Source organism: Bubalus bubalis, chromosome 9 (genome assembly GCF_019923935.1).
Source record: "Bubalus bubalis isolate 160015118507 breed Murrah chromosome 9, NDDB_SH_1, whole genome shotgun sequence".
NCBI classification, from domain to species: Eukaryota; Metazoa; Chordata; class Mammalia; order Artiodactyla; family Bovidae; genus Bubalus; species Bubalus bubalis.
Genome location: NC_059165.1, coordinates 64474957 through 64487701, shown reverse-complemented (window position 1 = coordinate 64487701; position 12745 = coordinate 64474957). Strand labels below are relative to the sequence as shown.

Sequence of the window (12745 nt, the reverse complement as noted above, 5' to 3'; positions counted from 1 at the left end):
CCAGTATTCTTGCCTCGAGAATTCCATGAACAGAAGGGCCTGGCGGGCTACAGTCCACTGGGTCACAAAGAGTCGAACACGACTGAGTGATTAACACTTGCTGAATGTAGGAGGCTGGGTGAGAGGTAACTTGGAGAAGATAGGAGGGAAGAGAGTTCTAGGCAGAGGGAGTAATGGGGTGAGTGGGACCCAGTCAGTAATGAACTATGTGAAGGTATTTATCCTAAGAGCAGTAGGAAGGGTTCTATGCCAGGCTGGGGTCTTGGTCACTTGTGCATCCCCAAAAGCAAAAAACGGACAGAGAAGGACCAGAGGAAGCTGGGAGACCAGTGAGGAAGGGCAAGGGAAAGACATGGCTGGTTGGGGTAGGGGCTGTGGCCATGGAGAGATCCTGGAGGTGAGGCTCGTCAGTGTGGTGAAGGCTGGGTCCTGGGCAGTGGGGGGAGAGGGAACAGGGACTCCTGGGTTCCTGCCTCTTCCGCCGGGATGCATGTATGTATGTATGTATGGGGAGCAGGGTGGTGGCCACGGAAAGATGAGCTTGTTTCCTTGGACGTGTAAGCTCCCTGAAGCAGGGATGGGCCCTCACACTCCATGTCTCTCCCATGGGCCTTTATGCCCAAGAGGATTTCAGAAGACTTGTTCCTGGTTAAGGTGAGAAAATTACCCCTGTTCCCCCATCGGTCAGCAGGCTTGACCATGGACACACCCCCTTGGACTCCAAGGCTCTCTGCGTTGGGGGGTCAACCCTGTGCTCATCTCTTGGAGGAGGCCCAGCCCCTCCTGGGGGCTCCCCGCTGGGACTGGTGTGCCAAACCTCCCTGTTCTCAACAGGACTGACTGGGGTGGGTCTCCCACTGCCTCAATGAGGCAGGCCTGGGTTTGGCTGCCCTCCCGGCTGTGTTGTATCCAGTGGGAAACATTTAGAATATGTGAACGTAAGTGGCTGCTGGAGAGAAATCTACAATTTCTCCTATTATTGGAAAAGAGCTAGGCTACCATAGGCTACCAGATGTTCTATGTCATATAATGGTATGTTTTATGGCAAATGAAAATATATATAAAATCTGTACCCAGAGAGCTCCCTACTTGCTAAAAGGGGGCTAGATCCTTCTTTTTATTCTTACCCTTTTCAGATTTTTAGGCAAGAATTCCCTTTCGGGCAATGAACTTATCTGCCAAGTTGGGGCCCAGGGGGAACCCTTATGGGGGACTCGTAAACCCCGTCTTTTGAGGAAATCTTGGGGCTGAGGCCACATTCAGCCCCACGTGTTTACACAATACTCTCTCTCAGCTCTGAGGGGCCATTAGAGTTAATTGGGTGAATAATCTGTGTTTAAAAAGTCCCCAAATACGTATTTACATAATCCACGCTTTGCCCAAGCCTGCTCAAGCCTATTTGTGGGATCTGGAGTGGATCTGGGCTGAGCGTCTTCCTCCTGTGCTTCTAGAGCAGCTTCTCCTGTTGGTGACCATCCTTCGGTGAGGACGGGGACAGGCAGGCTTCCCTCCTGGCTGATGGCGTGGTGGGGCCTATTAGTGTGGGGTCTTCCTGAGCCTTGGCCAAACACGTGTTATGGATCACTGTCCTGAGAGATGTTATATGGGGAAAGAGGTTCCACGGTTCAGTAAGTTTGGGAAGCACTGCATCTTATCTCCTCTCTTGGAGATTCCCTGTGCTCATTATTCCACCAGGACTCCAAGAAGTCCTACAGTAGAGAGGTGGATTTAGCTGTGTCTAAATCCAGCTTCCTTCAGATGTTATCTGATCTCAGCATCTCCATCCCTAACTCTGATGAATAGCCCAAAGAACTAGCCTTCTGTAGAAACACATTGGGAAACAGCAATCCACCCCCACTCCGTCCTTTTTTTTTTTTTAAACCAGGGGGCACTTCGAGTTCTGGCCACCCACCCAGACATTGTGTGTACTGCCTTTGGTCGAAGCCCTTGTGTGCAGTCATGTTGGCTGTGCACACACAATCCCCAAGAATGCTTTTCACATGACCACAGCCTTGCTGGTTCTTGGAACAGGCAAGACTCCAGGCATTAGAGGCAGGCCCGGGGTGTTGCATGGAGACACGGCATTCTCAGTTAGGGAGCCCTTACAGCCTGCCCACTCCTGTAGTTCTGTGCCCCGTTAGTTGCTGGCATCCTTTCTATAACATTGTCTCTATGGGTCACTCCAGCCACAGGAATTCTCTGGGCTGGTTTGGGCACCAGGAAGGATGAATTCAGATGCACTCAGGCCAAGCCTGCTTCCAACAAAAGCTGAGCACTCACCCTCGGGAGTAGCCCTGCTTATCCGTCTTCATGAGGTTCTCAGTCTTGGCTGCACATGAGAATCACCTGGAGAGATTAAAAAAAAAAATCCTGATGTTGGGTCACAACTCTGATTTGTTAAATCAGAATCTGGGTGGGTAAGAAACCTGGCTCAAATAAATGGTCAAGCTTCCAGGTGATTCCAATGTGGCTCCATGCGGAGGTGGAGCACAGCCACGCTGGAGCTTTGTCAGGAGAGCTGGCGGGGTAGGAAGGGGAGCAGAAGTTCACGGCGCTACTCCGGGCTCAACCACGACTGTATGAAGGACCAGACCGCCCACCTTCCCCAGTCCTGCCTGGGCAGCCCTCTGCAGTGTGGCAAGTCCCTGGGTGAGGAAGAGGAAGCGTCCTGCCGTGTTTACCCTAGGGACGCCTTTGTTGGGTGGTCCTGAGAAGGATGATGGCGAACATTACCGAGCAGGGCGTCTGCTGTGGGCCAGGTACTGTAAGGTGAGTTGACTTGTTTAATCCTCACATTCCCCATGAGTTAGGATTCCTGGTTATACATGTGGAAATGAAGGCACAGAATGGTTATGGAGGGCACCCAAAGTCACACAGATGTTCAGAAATGATGGAGCCTTGGTTTGAATCATCCCCGTGAAGAGTTCTTGGTGCAGTGCTGGTGAAAAGCCTTCTTATAGTTCAGGAGCTGTGTGAGGGGTGGTGTGGCTGGGGCTGGGAGAAGAGACCATGTGTGTGTGTGTGTTCTCTGAATTCAGGGATGGACATATTTCTGCTTGGGCTGAGGGGAATGGGGTGGGCATGTGGAGGAGCAGAATCAGTGGGGTGCTGAGCTAGCTCCCCCGAGCCTCACAGCTGGCTGTGACTACTTCTTCCCAACTGAGTTCAGTGGCATCCAGTTGGAAGCTTAAAACCAGCCAGTGTGAGTATTTGCACCATAGAAATCGGCAAACACTACAAGTCAGATTTTTATTTACTTAGTTTCTGAGAGAGCTTACACATTAGCTAGCAGCTCACTCGACCCAACTTTTTAAGCTCAGCACCATTGGATTGAGGCTAGTGGGTGAAGCTAGAGGCTTGGATTAGGATGGGGGAGAAGCCAGAGGGCAGGGCGAGAGAAGTGGATGAGAAGCTGTGCAACAGAGTAAATAGTTCTATCAAAGGAAATGAAACGAGAGAGGCAAACACGCTTCCCTGACTTAGAGCAATACGGTGAAGAAGCAGGGTGAGTGCTGAGTAAGTGTTAATTTCTCTTAAAATCGGGATTATTGGGGAAAAAACTAGCAACACAGACTGGAATGGAAATGAGGGGAAGGGAAGGGACCATTCCTGAAAGATGTGCAAACTGATCGGGAAGTTCTGCCCCACCATGCAGGCAATGAGCTCAGAGAACCAAGTTGCAGCTTGCAGTCCTGGGCCAGAAAGCCAGAAAAGCATTCTGAGTCTGCCTTTGGGAGTGGGCAGATAGGGGCTCCGGCAATGAGATGGTTAAATCAGAATAACAAGGGGTGATTTATCTTGCAGCCCCAACATTCCCTTGCTCACTGCTCCGGCTGGCCCTGATAATGCTCCCGGGTTGCAAATCTACCTATTTGTCAAGTCCCTCTCCACAGCCGGGCTCTCTCTGGCTGCTTGCATGGTTTATTAAAGAGGCGTTTGCTACCTGTCATCTCAAACAGCCTCCTTTATCCAAAACAGAATAATAGAGATATCTCTCTCCAGGGACTCGGGATGCAAATGCCCGAGGACAGGTTGCCAATTTGCCGTGTGTATTAGGAGAAGGAAGCTGTCAAGGGAAACGGCCAGGATCCAGGCTCTTCTAACAAGCTCATTTCTGGGTTGAGGGGAGACCTGGGCCGCTCGACTTTAGATTACGCAGGCACGCGCCTCCGCTTTCCTATGGACAGCTGTGAGCAACGATCGTTTCTCCCCGGGAAACAAAATTGGCTTTTCTCCCTGCTTCCCCTCCCCCAGCTCATCCTCGGGTAGTGGGGGGACCCTGCCAATAACTGTCAAGAAGCCGTCCAGCTGTGGAGCTGCGCCTGCACGAGGGGAGCTGTGGGCAGCGGGTGCCTGCTCTGTGGCGGGTCGCCACGGTTAGCAGGCTGGGGAAGTCGGTCTTGGCTGGTGTTTGCTGCGGCCCAGGGGACGGGGTCATTTTCTCCCCTGAGGGAATCTAGTCAGAGCAGCCCGCCCATGTCTGGCAGGCACAGGGCAGAGATGCTTCTCACTCTACCCACCTTGTCCCTCCCAGGATCTCATCTTAGAAGGAAACACAGGCCTCCTTCCTGCCCCAGAATCTCCCCACACTTGGCACCCACCACCTTGGTTCTGGGACCACTCAGTGTGATAGTTGGGGTCTAGTGCTTTCTGCTCCCAGGAAGACTCTAGACTCTGAGAGGACACAAGTGCAGAATTAGGGAGCCCACCAAGAAGCTTCCTGCAACTCCGCATTCCTCCGAGCACCTCTCCCTCCGGGTTCACAGGTGAGGAGGCTGTGGCCCAGGGCCTCCCTGACAGCTGGTGAGTGCTGGGCTTTGAACTTGAACCTGGGACAGGACTGTTGCATTTCCTGCATAGCTGTGCTCGGGACCATGCTGTGTGGAGGATTCACAGGCCAGGAGAATTAGCTTCCATATCCTGTGGGTTGTCTCCAGTGTCGTGGCTCTGTGGGCTCAGGCTGTCCAGACAGCTTGAGGGGCCTGTCTGTCTCCACTCCTGTTGGTGGGAGGGGACGAGCAGAGTCTCACTTGAGTGTGTGAGGCTCCTGGATCCCTAACAGTTTCATGATCAGCGGGATCTCTCTTCCCCACCATGTCCTCACCTCCATTCCACCCCTCACACTGCCTCAAGACTGTGTTACCCCAGAGCAGGGCCTGCAGCACACAGAAGTGTCCTGGGAGGGTGGCGGCGAGGGTTTATCCTTGAACTGGGCAGAGGTGACCCCAGTACATGGAGACACCTGCTGGACCTGTGCCGTGACCCAGAGCCCAGAGCTAGCCAAGGAAGGCAGAAGTCAAGGGCCTTCCTTGACTGGAAGCCAGACCACGCCTTGGGGTCTTGGAAATAACCTCAAGGAAGGGGTCAGGGCCCTGTGGGCAGTTTGGGTGTCTGTATGAGGCAGGGAGGCCCCCGTGAGCTGGGGGCACCATGGAGCTGGCTGTTTGCGTGTTTGCCGGTTCCCCGGTCCTCTCACATGTTTTGGGTAGGTGCTCAATTCAAGCGTGTTGGTACCCTGCCCCACACCTTTCCGTTCCCTGGTGTCATCCTTACCTCTTGGGACCTCTCTTAGACACTTACCAATGCTGATGGGGCTCCAAGTGTGTGCCAGTACCATGCCTTATTGGCAGGTCCACCCTCCACGTCTTAGCCCCTGTTCCTTCCCAGGTGTCAAGATTTCCTTCCTTGCCTGTTGTACTCAGGCTTCTCTCTGAGTCTGACTGACTCAGCCCCACCTGACCTGTTAGTATCCTTGTTTTACAGAAAACTGACTCTCAGAGAGGTTAAGGTCAGAGCAGGATCTGAGCCCAGCCATTCTGCCCCCAAAGTCTGTGTTCTTACTCCTGGAAGGGCTGCATGTTGACTGTGGCAGCGCTTTGGGCTTAGAAGTGGGGACTCTGTGTGCCAGGAGGTCTTGCCAACATGCTGTCCTGGTGTGACTCTTCTGTGAAGAGGGTCTAAGATGCTGCATCTGGACACAGCTCAGGGCTGCCTGAGGGTGGGGTGGGAGGATAGAGTGGGGGAGGACCTGTAGATCTTTCCCCTGGGGTGGTGGTGGGGCATTGCTGCTCTTGTCTCAGCCTGTAGGGATGCTGGACTAGGGCTGGGTTTTCCTGCTGAGAGGGCCCCAGGCTGTGGTTATGAGCTGGTCTATGGAGTTGCCAGTGCCTAGATATCATGCCCTGCAGGGCTGTGCCACCATTTCTGGCTGTACAGCAGGGAGACCTGCTGTGGATCCCTCTGCACTGCATGGCAGGATTGCATCCTCCTGCCAGCCCAGTAGCAGCTGCCCATGGAGTCCATTGAGGGTGGAGATCTGGGGTTCCTTGTACATAGTCTATGCTTCCTAGAACACACCGTCAAAAAGGCAGCCTCTGGGTGAGGAATGTCAAGGCCAGAAGGAAAAAATGGAACATTTGTGGGTAGAATCCCACAAATGACATTGGTATGTTGGGATTGTTCTTCAACGTGAAGTGGGACCTTGGGCACCTCACAAATTCTGAACCTGGGTTGTCTCAGCCAGCGCCTGACACGTGGTGAGCAATCACGGTTGTCTAATGACTCTGTCAAATGGGAATGGTTGCTATCTCAGAGGCTGGTAGGGGGTGGAGTGAGATGGAGTGTGGAAAGCAAGTGGTATGCAAAAGGCTTTAGGTGCTCAAAGCCCTCCTTTTGGTAGGTGGAGTTGGGGGAGCTTGGCACCTGGCCGCTCTCATGGTGCCTCTTGCTTGCCTCTCACTCATCTGCTTTCCCTCTGCTCTGGGACTCTGAGGCCTTGCTCTAGAACACAAGACACTGTAATTTCTCTAGGGGAGATTCCCCAGGAGCAAACTTCGTGAAAATCTTTGAGTAGATGTGTGAATGCCAGAGCAGGAAAGGCCCTTAGAGGCATCGTGGAACCATGGAATGGCAGAGATAGCAGAGCCAGGCAAACCTGAGTCTCATCCCAGCTCTACTGCCTAATAGTTGTGTGGCCTTGGTTAGCCCACCGCCCCTCTCTGAGCAGCCTCCTCAACAGTTCCTATCCTTGGAGGCCCTTGTGAAGCCAGAATGAAGGATCTTTGCAAAGTGGAGAGCTATATTTGTATTTATTATTAACATGGTAACATGGTAACTGTGTTAGGAGAAGCTGTGTTGCTCATGATATTTTCCAGTCTTCTTGTTCCGCTGAGGGGGCATCTAGGGCTCAGGAAGGAATGAACAGGGTGAGAGCAAGAGAGCTAGGTCTTGGGTTGAGAGACCGGTTCCAGGTGCTCTCCTGCCTCTGTGCTCTGGAACCACAATGGGGTGGGAGACAGCAGTTGTCAATCAGCATCCCTGAGTCCTGGTATTCATTCCCCACCAATGGTGAATAGGTCCTGTTTGTCAGAGGGAGCTGGTCAGCCAGACCCAGGGCCTACTTGGAGGTCCTCTCTGGAGCAGATACCCCAGAGGGGAATGGACCCTTCCTCAGGGCCTGGAGAGCTCAGGCTAGCAGACGTCCTCTGTCGGGGCCTAGGGAAGCCAAGCCTGACTTAGAGAGAAGGCATCGTGGCTGAGTTTGTGCATTTTAGGAGAAAATCAGCCCAAATAACTCCCAGATTCAGACTCAAGCTGTGCAGGTGAAGAAGGCAGGTAGGAAATTACAGCCACTTGAGGCTTTCTCTCCCAGGGACTTGATTAAAGCTGAGGAGTGTTGGAGCCAAAATAACTGGGAAAAGGGCTCTTTGATATGTTCATTTGGTTTTAATTTGGGGGGGGGGACACAGGGCAGCCCCAGCTTGTTTTATTTCTGCTTCCTTTTAGCGTCTTTCACTTGGCTCCTCTCCCCCACTCCCAACCCCCTCCCCTCCTGGAGTTTGTGAATTTCAAGGTCAGCTGAAAGTCAAACTTTACCATGTCGGTGATGAAATGCAAGCAGATGTGGCTGGTTGGGCTGATGGTGGCCACACCCTGAGAACCATGCTCAGTCCTGTGGGTGATGCCTGGCAAAATGAACAAAGTCTGATCGCTTACAATCCTGGGTTTCCATCTCGCAGATTCAGATTTCAAAGTGAGGGCCAATCAGGCATGTGTTTACCTAGGGGGGTTGAGAGAAGTGATGCTGGCTAGGACAGGCATGGCTGCCTCCTCCCCCTTGCCCGTGACTGAGAGCCAGTGGATGGGTGCCAGAATTTGGGATTGGCCTTTGGTACATGGTGCTGGCTTTCCCGGGGACCTTGTCTGCTGGCTCTCCTTGCTAGTAGAAGGGTTTGGTGGATTTTGGTCACAGCACATGTCCGTCGAGTTGCCCTTGCTCCCCACAAAGTGCATTAAGCCATTGGCAAATCCTTGCCACGTGACCAACGTGGTGTTGGCAGTGACCTCAGGGTGAAGGTCGATCTTTGGCTGGGCCTCCTGGCATCACCCACACCCCTCTGTGACTCAGAAAGTGGCCCAGCTGGCTGCTTCCTGCTGCAGCAGTCTGGCAGATCCATCAGATGGTATGGAGAGGAGCGGTTTCTGATGTCCTAGCTGCTTCCACCACTAGCCCAGACACTGCCTCTCAGGCTCCACGGGAGGTCTTGCACTGCTCCCCAATGTGCGGTCTGTTGATGGACTGTGGCAGCCTGGTCCCTGGCATCCTTGGGAATCCACCTTCCCAGTAACATGCTGGGACTGGCTTACCAGGAAAGTGGGGAGACCCAGCAGACCTGGGTTTCTTGCTCTGTACTCACCAGCTCTTCCCAGCCCAGCTCCCTGCACCCAGTGCCTCTCAAGTCCAAGCCACAGGACAGAGTAGATGGATGTACTGCCCATGAGGCAGGAGGGTGGAAGGATGGGCATTTGGGAGTCAGGACTGTGCTGGGAACCCAGCTCCATTCGTGGTCAGTCATGAGACCCTCAACTCACTTCCTAAGTCCTCCAAGTCTCAGTTTCTTTGTCTGTAAGAGGGGATAAAGGTGCCCTCCTCAGAGTTGCTGTGAGGATGAAATGGTGCATGTAAAGTGCCTGGCACAGTGCCTGTGCTCAATAATGCCTGCTATTATAGCTATTGTCCAAATCCGGCAAGAGCCGTTTGAGACAGCGTTGTAGGGAGGGACCTGCCTGGGCTCCCCTGTGGGCTGCTGGGTTTTTGTAGCTGCAGAGCCCAATTACCCAGCCTTTTCCTCCACCCAGGAGCACAGCTTCTTCCCCAGGGTCCTTGCCCCAGCTCAGCGAGAAGCAGAGGCAGATGCGGATGGGGAGTTAGCCTGAAATCACCCTTTCTACCCTGCCTCTTTGATTGGCAGCGCACTGCAGAGAAGTGATGTGTAAAGCAATGTCCCTTCAATCCAGGAGCTGTCCAAAATGGGAATGGTTTTCACGGCACAGTCATTTTTGGATAAGAAAGTCTGAAATGAGAGAATTCTGAACGCAGAACAAAGCAGAAGAGCCTGCCACAACAGCGCATGTGAGTCAACCCGCAGCGCCTCGCAAACAGCCTGCCTTGTTAAAATCAGTCCCTTGGTGCAGGTGGGATTAGCGCTCTGCAAACTTCCCATCCCAGGCCTGTCTGCATTTTTACTTTCCCTGCTGCACGTCTCTTGCTGATCTTCCTCCCTTCCTACCCGGGGGGATTTCCCACACATAATGGAGGCCACTCCCATTGCTACAGTGAAGGAGACTTTTTTCCTCTGCTTTGGGCAGAAAAATAGTAACTTGTGCTGGGAACACAGAGAGGCTGAAACACTCTCTGGAACAATTCCCTTGGCCCAGTCCCCCACTCTTTGCATTGTGAGAAGGAGCAGGGAGGCCCAAGGGAAGGTGCCCTGGTGAAGGGCCCTCTGGAGGTAATTTTGTGGGAGTCCCATGGGCATTCTCTTCCTCCCCCTCCTCCTCTAGTAAGTCCTGCCTGGTTAACTTACTCTGCAGAGTTGGGGCCTCCACTCTGGGGTTCCCAGTGGCAGACACAACTATTCACACATGGTACCCCAGGGACTGTGTCCTGTGTGGAACTGCTGACCACCCACCGTCCCGGTCACTACTTGCCACAAGAGTGGCTTGTGGGCTGAAAAGCATGTCCAGGAAGGAGCAGCAAGGCCACACCAGGAGAAGGTTCTGATCATTTCTGCCCCATGGCTTCCTGCCACTCTGGGTGAGCCCGAGCAAGACTGGCCGGCTGGGCTGGGTTCTGGAGCCAAGCCCCTTCCCTCGCCCTGTTTGCTGAGCCTCCCCACACTTTGGCCGCTCATTATCTCCCCACTGGCGGGCGAGTGGGAGAGGCCGCGCCGAGGGGAGGGCCAATTACTGGGGCCTCACCGCTACGCACCGCCTTGAATGCATTTTTCTTAAATGGTGAAGCCCTCTTCGGGGAGAGGCAATTTGTGGGGAGCTCAGGGCCGCATAATTTACGGGCCCCTCTAGCCTGGGTAGGAGTGAGGTGGCTGTGGCTTGGTTTAATTAGCTGGGTGTAAGCCGAGCACATCACCAGAATGGGCCCGGAATCCTGGTCACCGAGGCTCATTTCTCTTCTGTGCGAAGCACCGCCAAAGACGAAAAGGTCTAAAGTTACTTCATTCATTGGATCCCTTGGTTAGCAACGTCTTCCAGTTTGAAATATAAACCCACTTATTTTTCTTAACAAGAATCCAGCCCACCAGCTACAGTGTTCTGCTCATGCATTTAATAGGAATAATTGAATGGAGCTCAAATTATCATAACCTAATGCTTTCCGAGGCAGATCCAGCCACGGCATATTTTTTCCTACAAGGAAGCAAGTTATGTGAGGCAGGGCAGTGAGGGGGAAGCCAGCCTCAAGTGCTGCCGGTTCCTAGCTCTGCTCTGCAACGACTCGTTGGTTGAATTTCAGGGGCTGCTGGCCACTGGGCTGGGGGCCTCTAGGGGCTTCAAGAGTCAGGGCACCAGGGTGGTAGGTGCTCCCTAGGTGATATGCAGTCCTCAGCTGGGCATGACTCCCTGGGTCATTTTAAATAATGATCAGGGAGAGAAAGTTAGAGCTGGAAGAGACCATGAAGTGCTAGTACTTTTGGTGGTAGCAGCAATCCTAGTGATGTTTGTGTACATAATTAAACATAACAGTGATTATCGGTAAATGAGGATGCCCACTTACTGTATGGTTGTGGGAACTGAGGTCCCAAGATATGGTGCTGATGACAGACCCTTATCCAGTTTTCTAGAGTCCCCAGAGCACAGAGGGAGGTTTCCAGTGATACGATTCATAGACCCAGACCCTTTGAACAGATAGGATACGCAGGCTCTGGAGGGTCCATGAGGAGCTCTCCCTCACCAGCTACCCAATCTTGGGTAGGCCTTTCTCAGCCTCAGTTTCCACATCTGTAAAATGGGGCTACCGCCTGCCCTGATTCCCTCACAGCACTGGTGTGTGACAACCGTGAGAATTCATGCAGAGGAGGGGGCGCAGCAAAGTGCTGCTGGGCTCTTTGAACTGTCACCCCCACAGTGCCCTTACCTGCAGAGACAAAAGCTTCCTGGCCCCACTCAGGCATGATTTTGAGCTCGAAATGACCAGAATGAAAAGAGTGGCCAGAACCAGGGGCGGGCTGCTGACTGTGGGTGGCCTGGATTTGAGCCCTGTAGCTTTCCCCAGATATGGCCCTCATGCACATCGTGTACGGCAGAGCAGAGGGTACTGCGTTTCTGAGCTTTCCCCTCACTTTCGTCAGCCCGCAAAGGCAGGCCTTCAGGTCAACCACCTATGGAGGAGTAGGGGTGTGTGAACACAGGACCTGTGCTGTGGGGTCCTTCCAACGTGGCCCCCTTCGGAATCAAAGAAGGGCCCGTTTCCCAGGGGCATGTGTATAGCCCCTTCCTTATCTCCCTCCCTTTCTTCCTTCTCTCTCTCTCTCTCTCTTTCTGGAACTACATGTAAAGTTGTCAGGAAACCCCAGCTGGGTGTATGATGGTGCTGGGCTTCACCTTGCCTCACTGGTGCTGGGGGTGGCAGGTGCTGGGTTCCCCGTGAACACTGTTATCCTCCCAGGGCTCGGCTCAGAGGCTCAGGAGATTTGCCCAATGCCAGCAGAGAAGCTGTGCTGGTCTGTTGTCAGCAGATAAAAAGGTCACAAAGGCAGTGAGAAAGCTCTAGAAGGCCTTTGTGATCCCTCTCCCCAAGAGCCTTGCTGGTTAGGCTTTTGTTACTTAACAAAGCAAGTGGTGCTTTCGCTCTTCAATCACAAATCGTGATGTTGACTACTTCAAAAAAGCAGAGTGAATATGATTCCAATATTTATCTTAGCACAAAACTAACATTTCAGGGCCTATGCCCATAATTCAAATGTTGATGGGGAACACATTGTGTGAATGTGGTGCAAATATATACAAGGGGGGAAGTTGCTTATATTTAATAGGGAAACATGAAGTAAACATTTTTGAATAAAATGGCAAAGACTTGGGTTCTAGTTGCAGTTTCTCAGTTGAGCATATTTAACTGGCATGTCCGAGGAGCTGTCATGTGGTCTGAGGGCGGAGCGGGGTGAAGGTCGAGTTCTTGTTACCAGCGATGCCTCTCAGAACACGAGCCCAAGACTCCGTATTCCCAGCTTTGCTGCGCGCTTGCTGATCTAGAGGCTGGCCTGTGGCTCTGGGAAGTTGAGCGCGGCTCCTTGTTCTCTCTCTGTCTTTGCTTCCACTCCAGTGCTCATTAGTGGCAGGAGCCCTTATAAAGGCACGTGGGAAGGGGAGCGCGGCTCCTTGTTAAGGGCAGTTGCCTTCTGGCTGCTTTACAAGAGTCTCAGTCCGAAGGCTCCCCTCCCCGTGGCATGCT

General features: G+C 53.0%; 1 long non-coding RNA gene across 1 annotated transcript; it reads right to left on the bottom strand.

Annotated features, from left to right (window-relative positions):
* Nucleotides 1–1335: 1335 nt before the first annotated feature.
* Nucleotides 1336–2399, bottom strand: LOC123335082. Its single transcript, XR_006553386.1, has 2 exons — nucleotides 2281–2399; nucleotides 1336–1589 (listed from the first exon to the last, which is right to left on the bottom strand). It is a non-coding gene; the product is annotated as an uncharacterized LOC123335082 (long non-coding RNA).
* Nucleotides 2400–12745: the final 10346 nt, after the last annotated feature.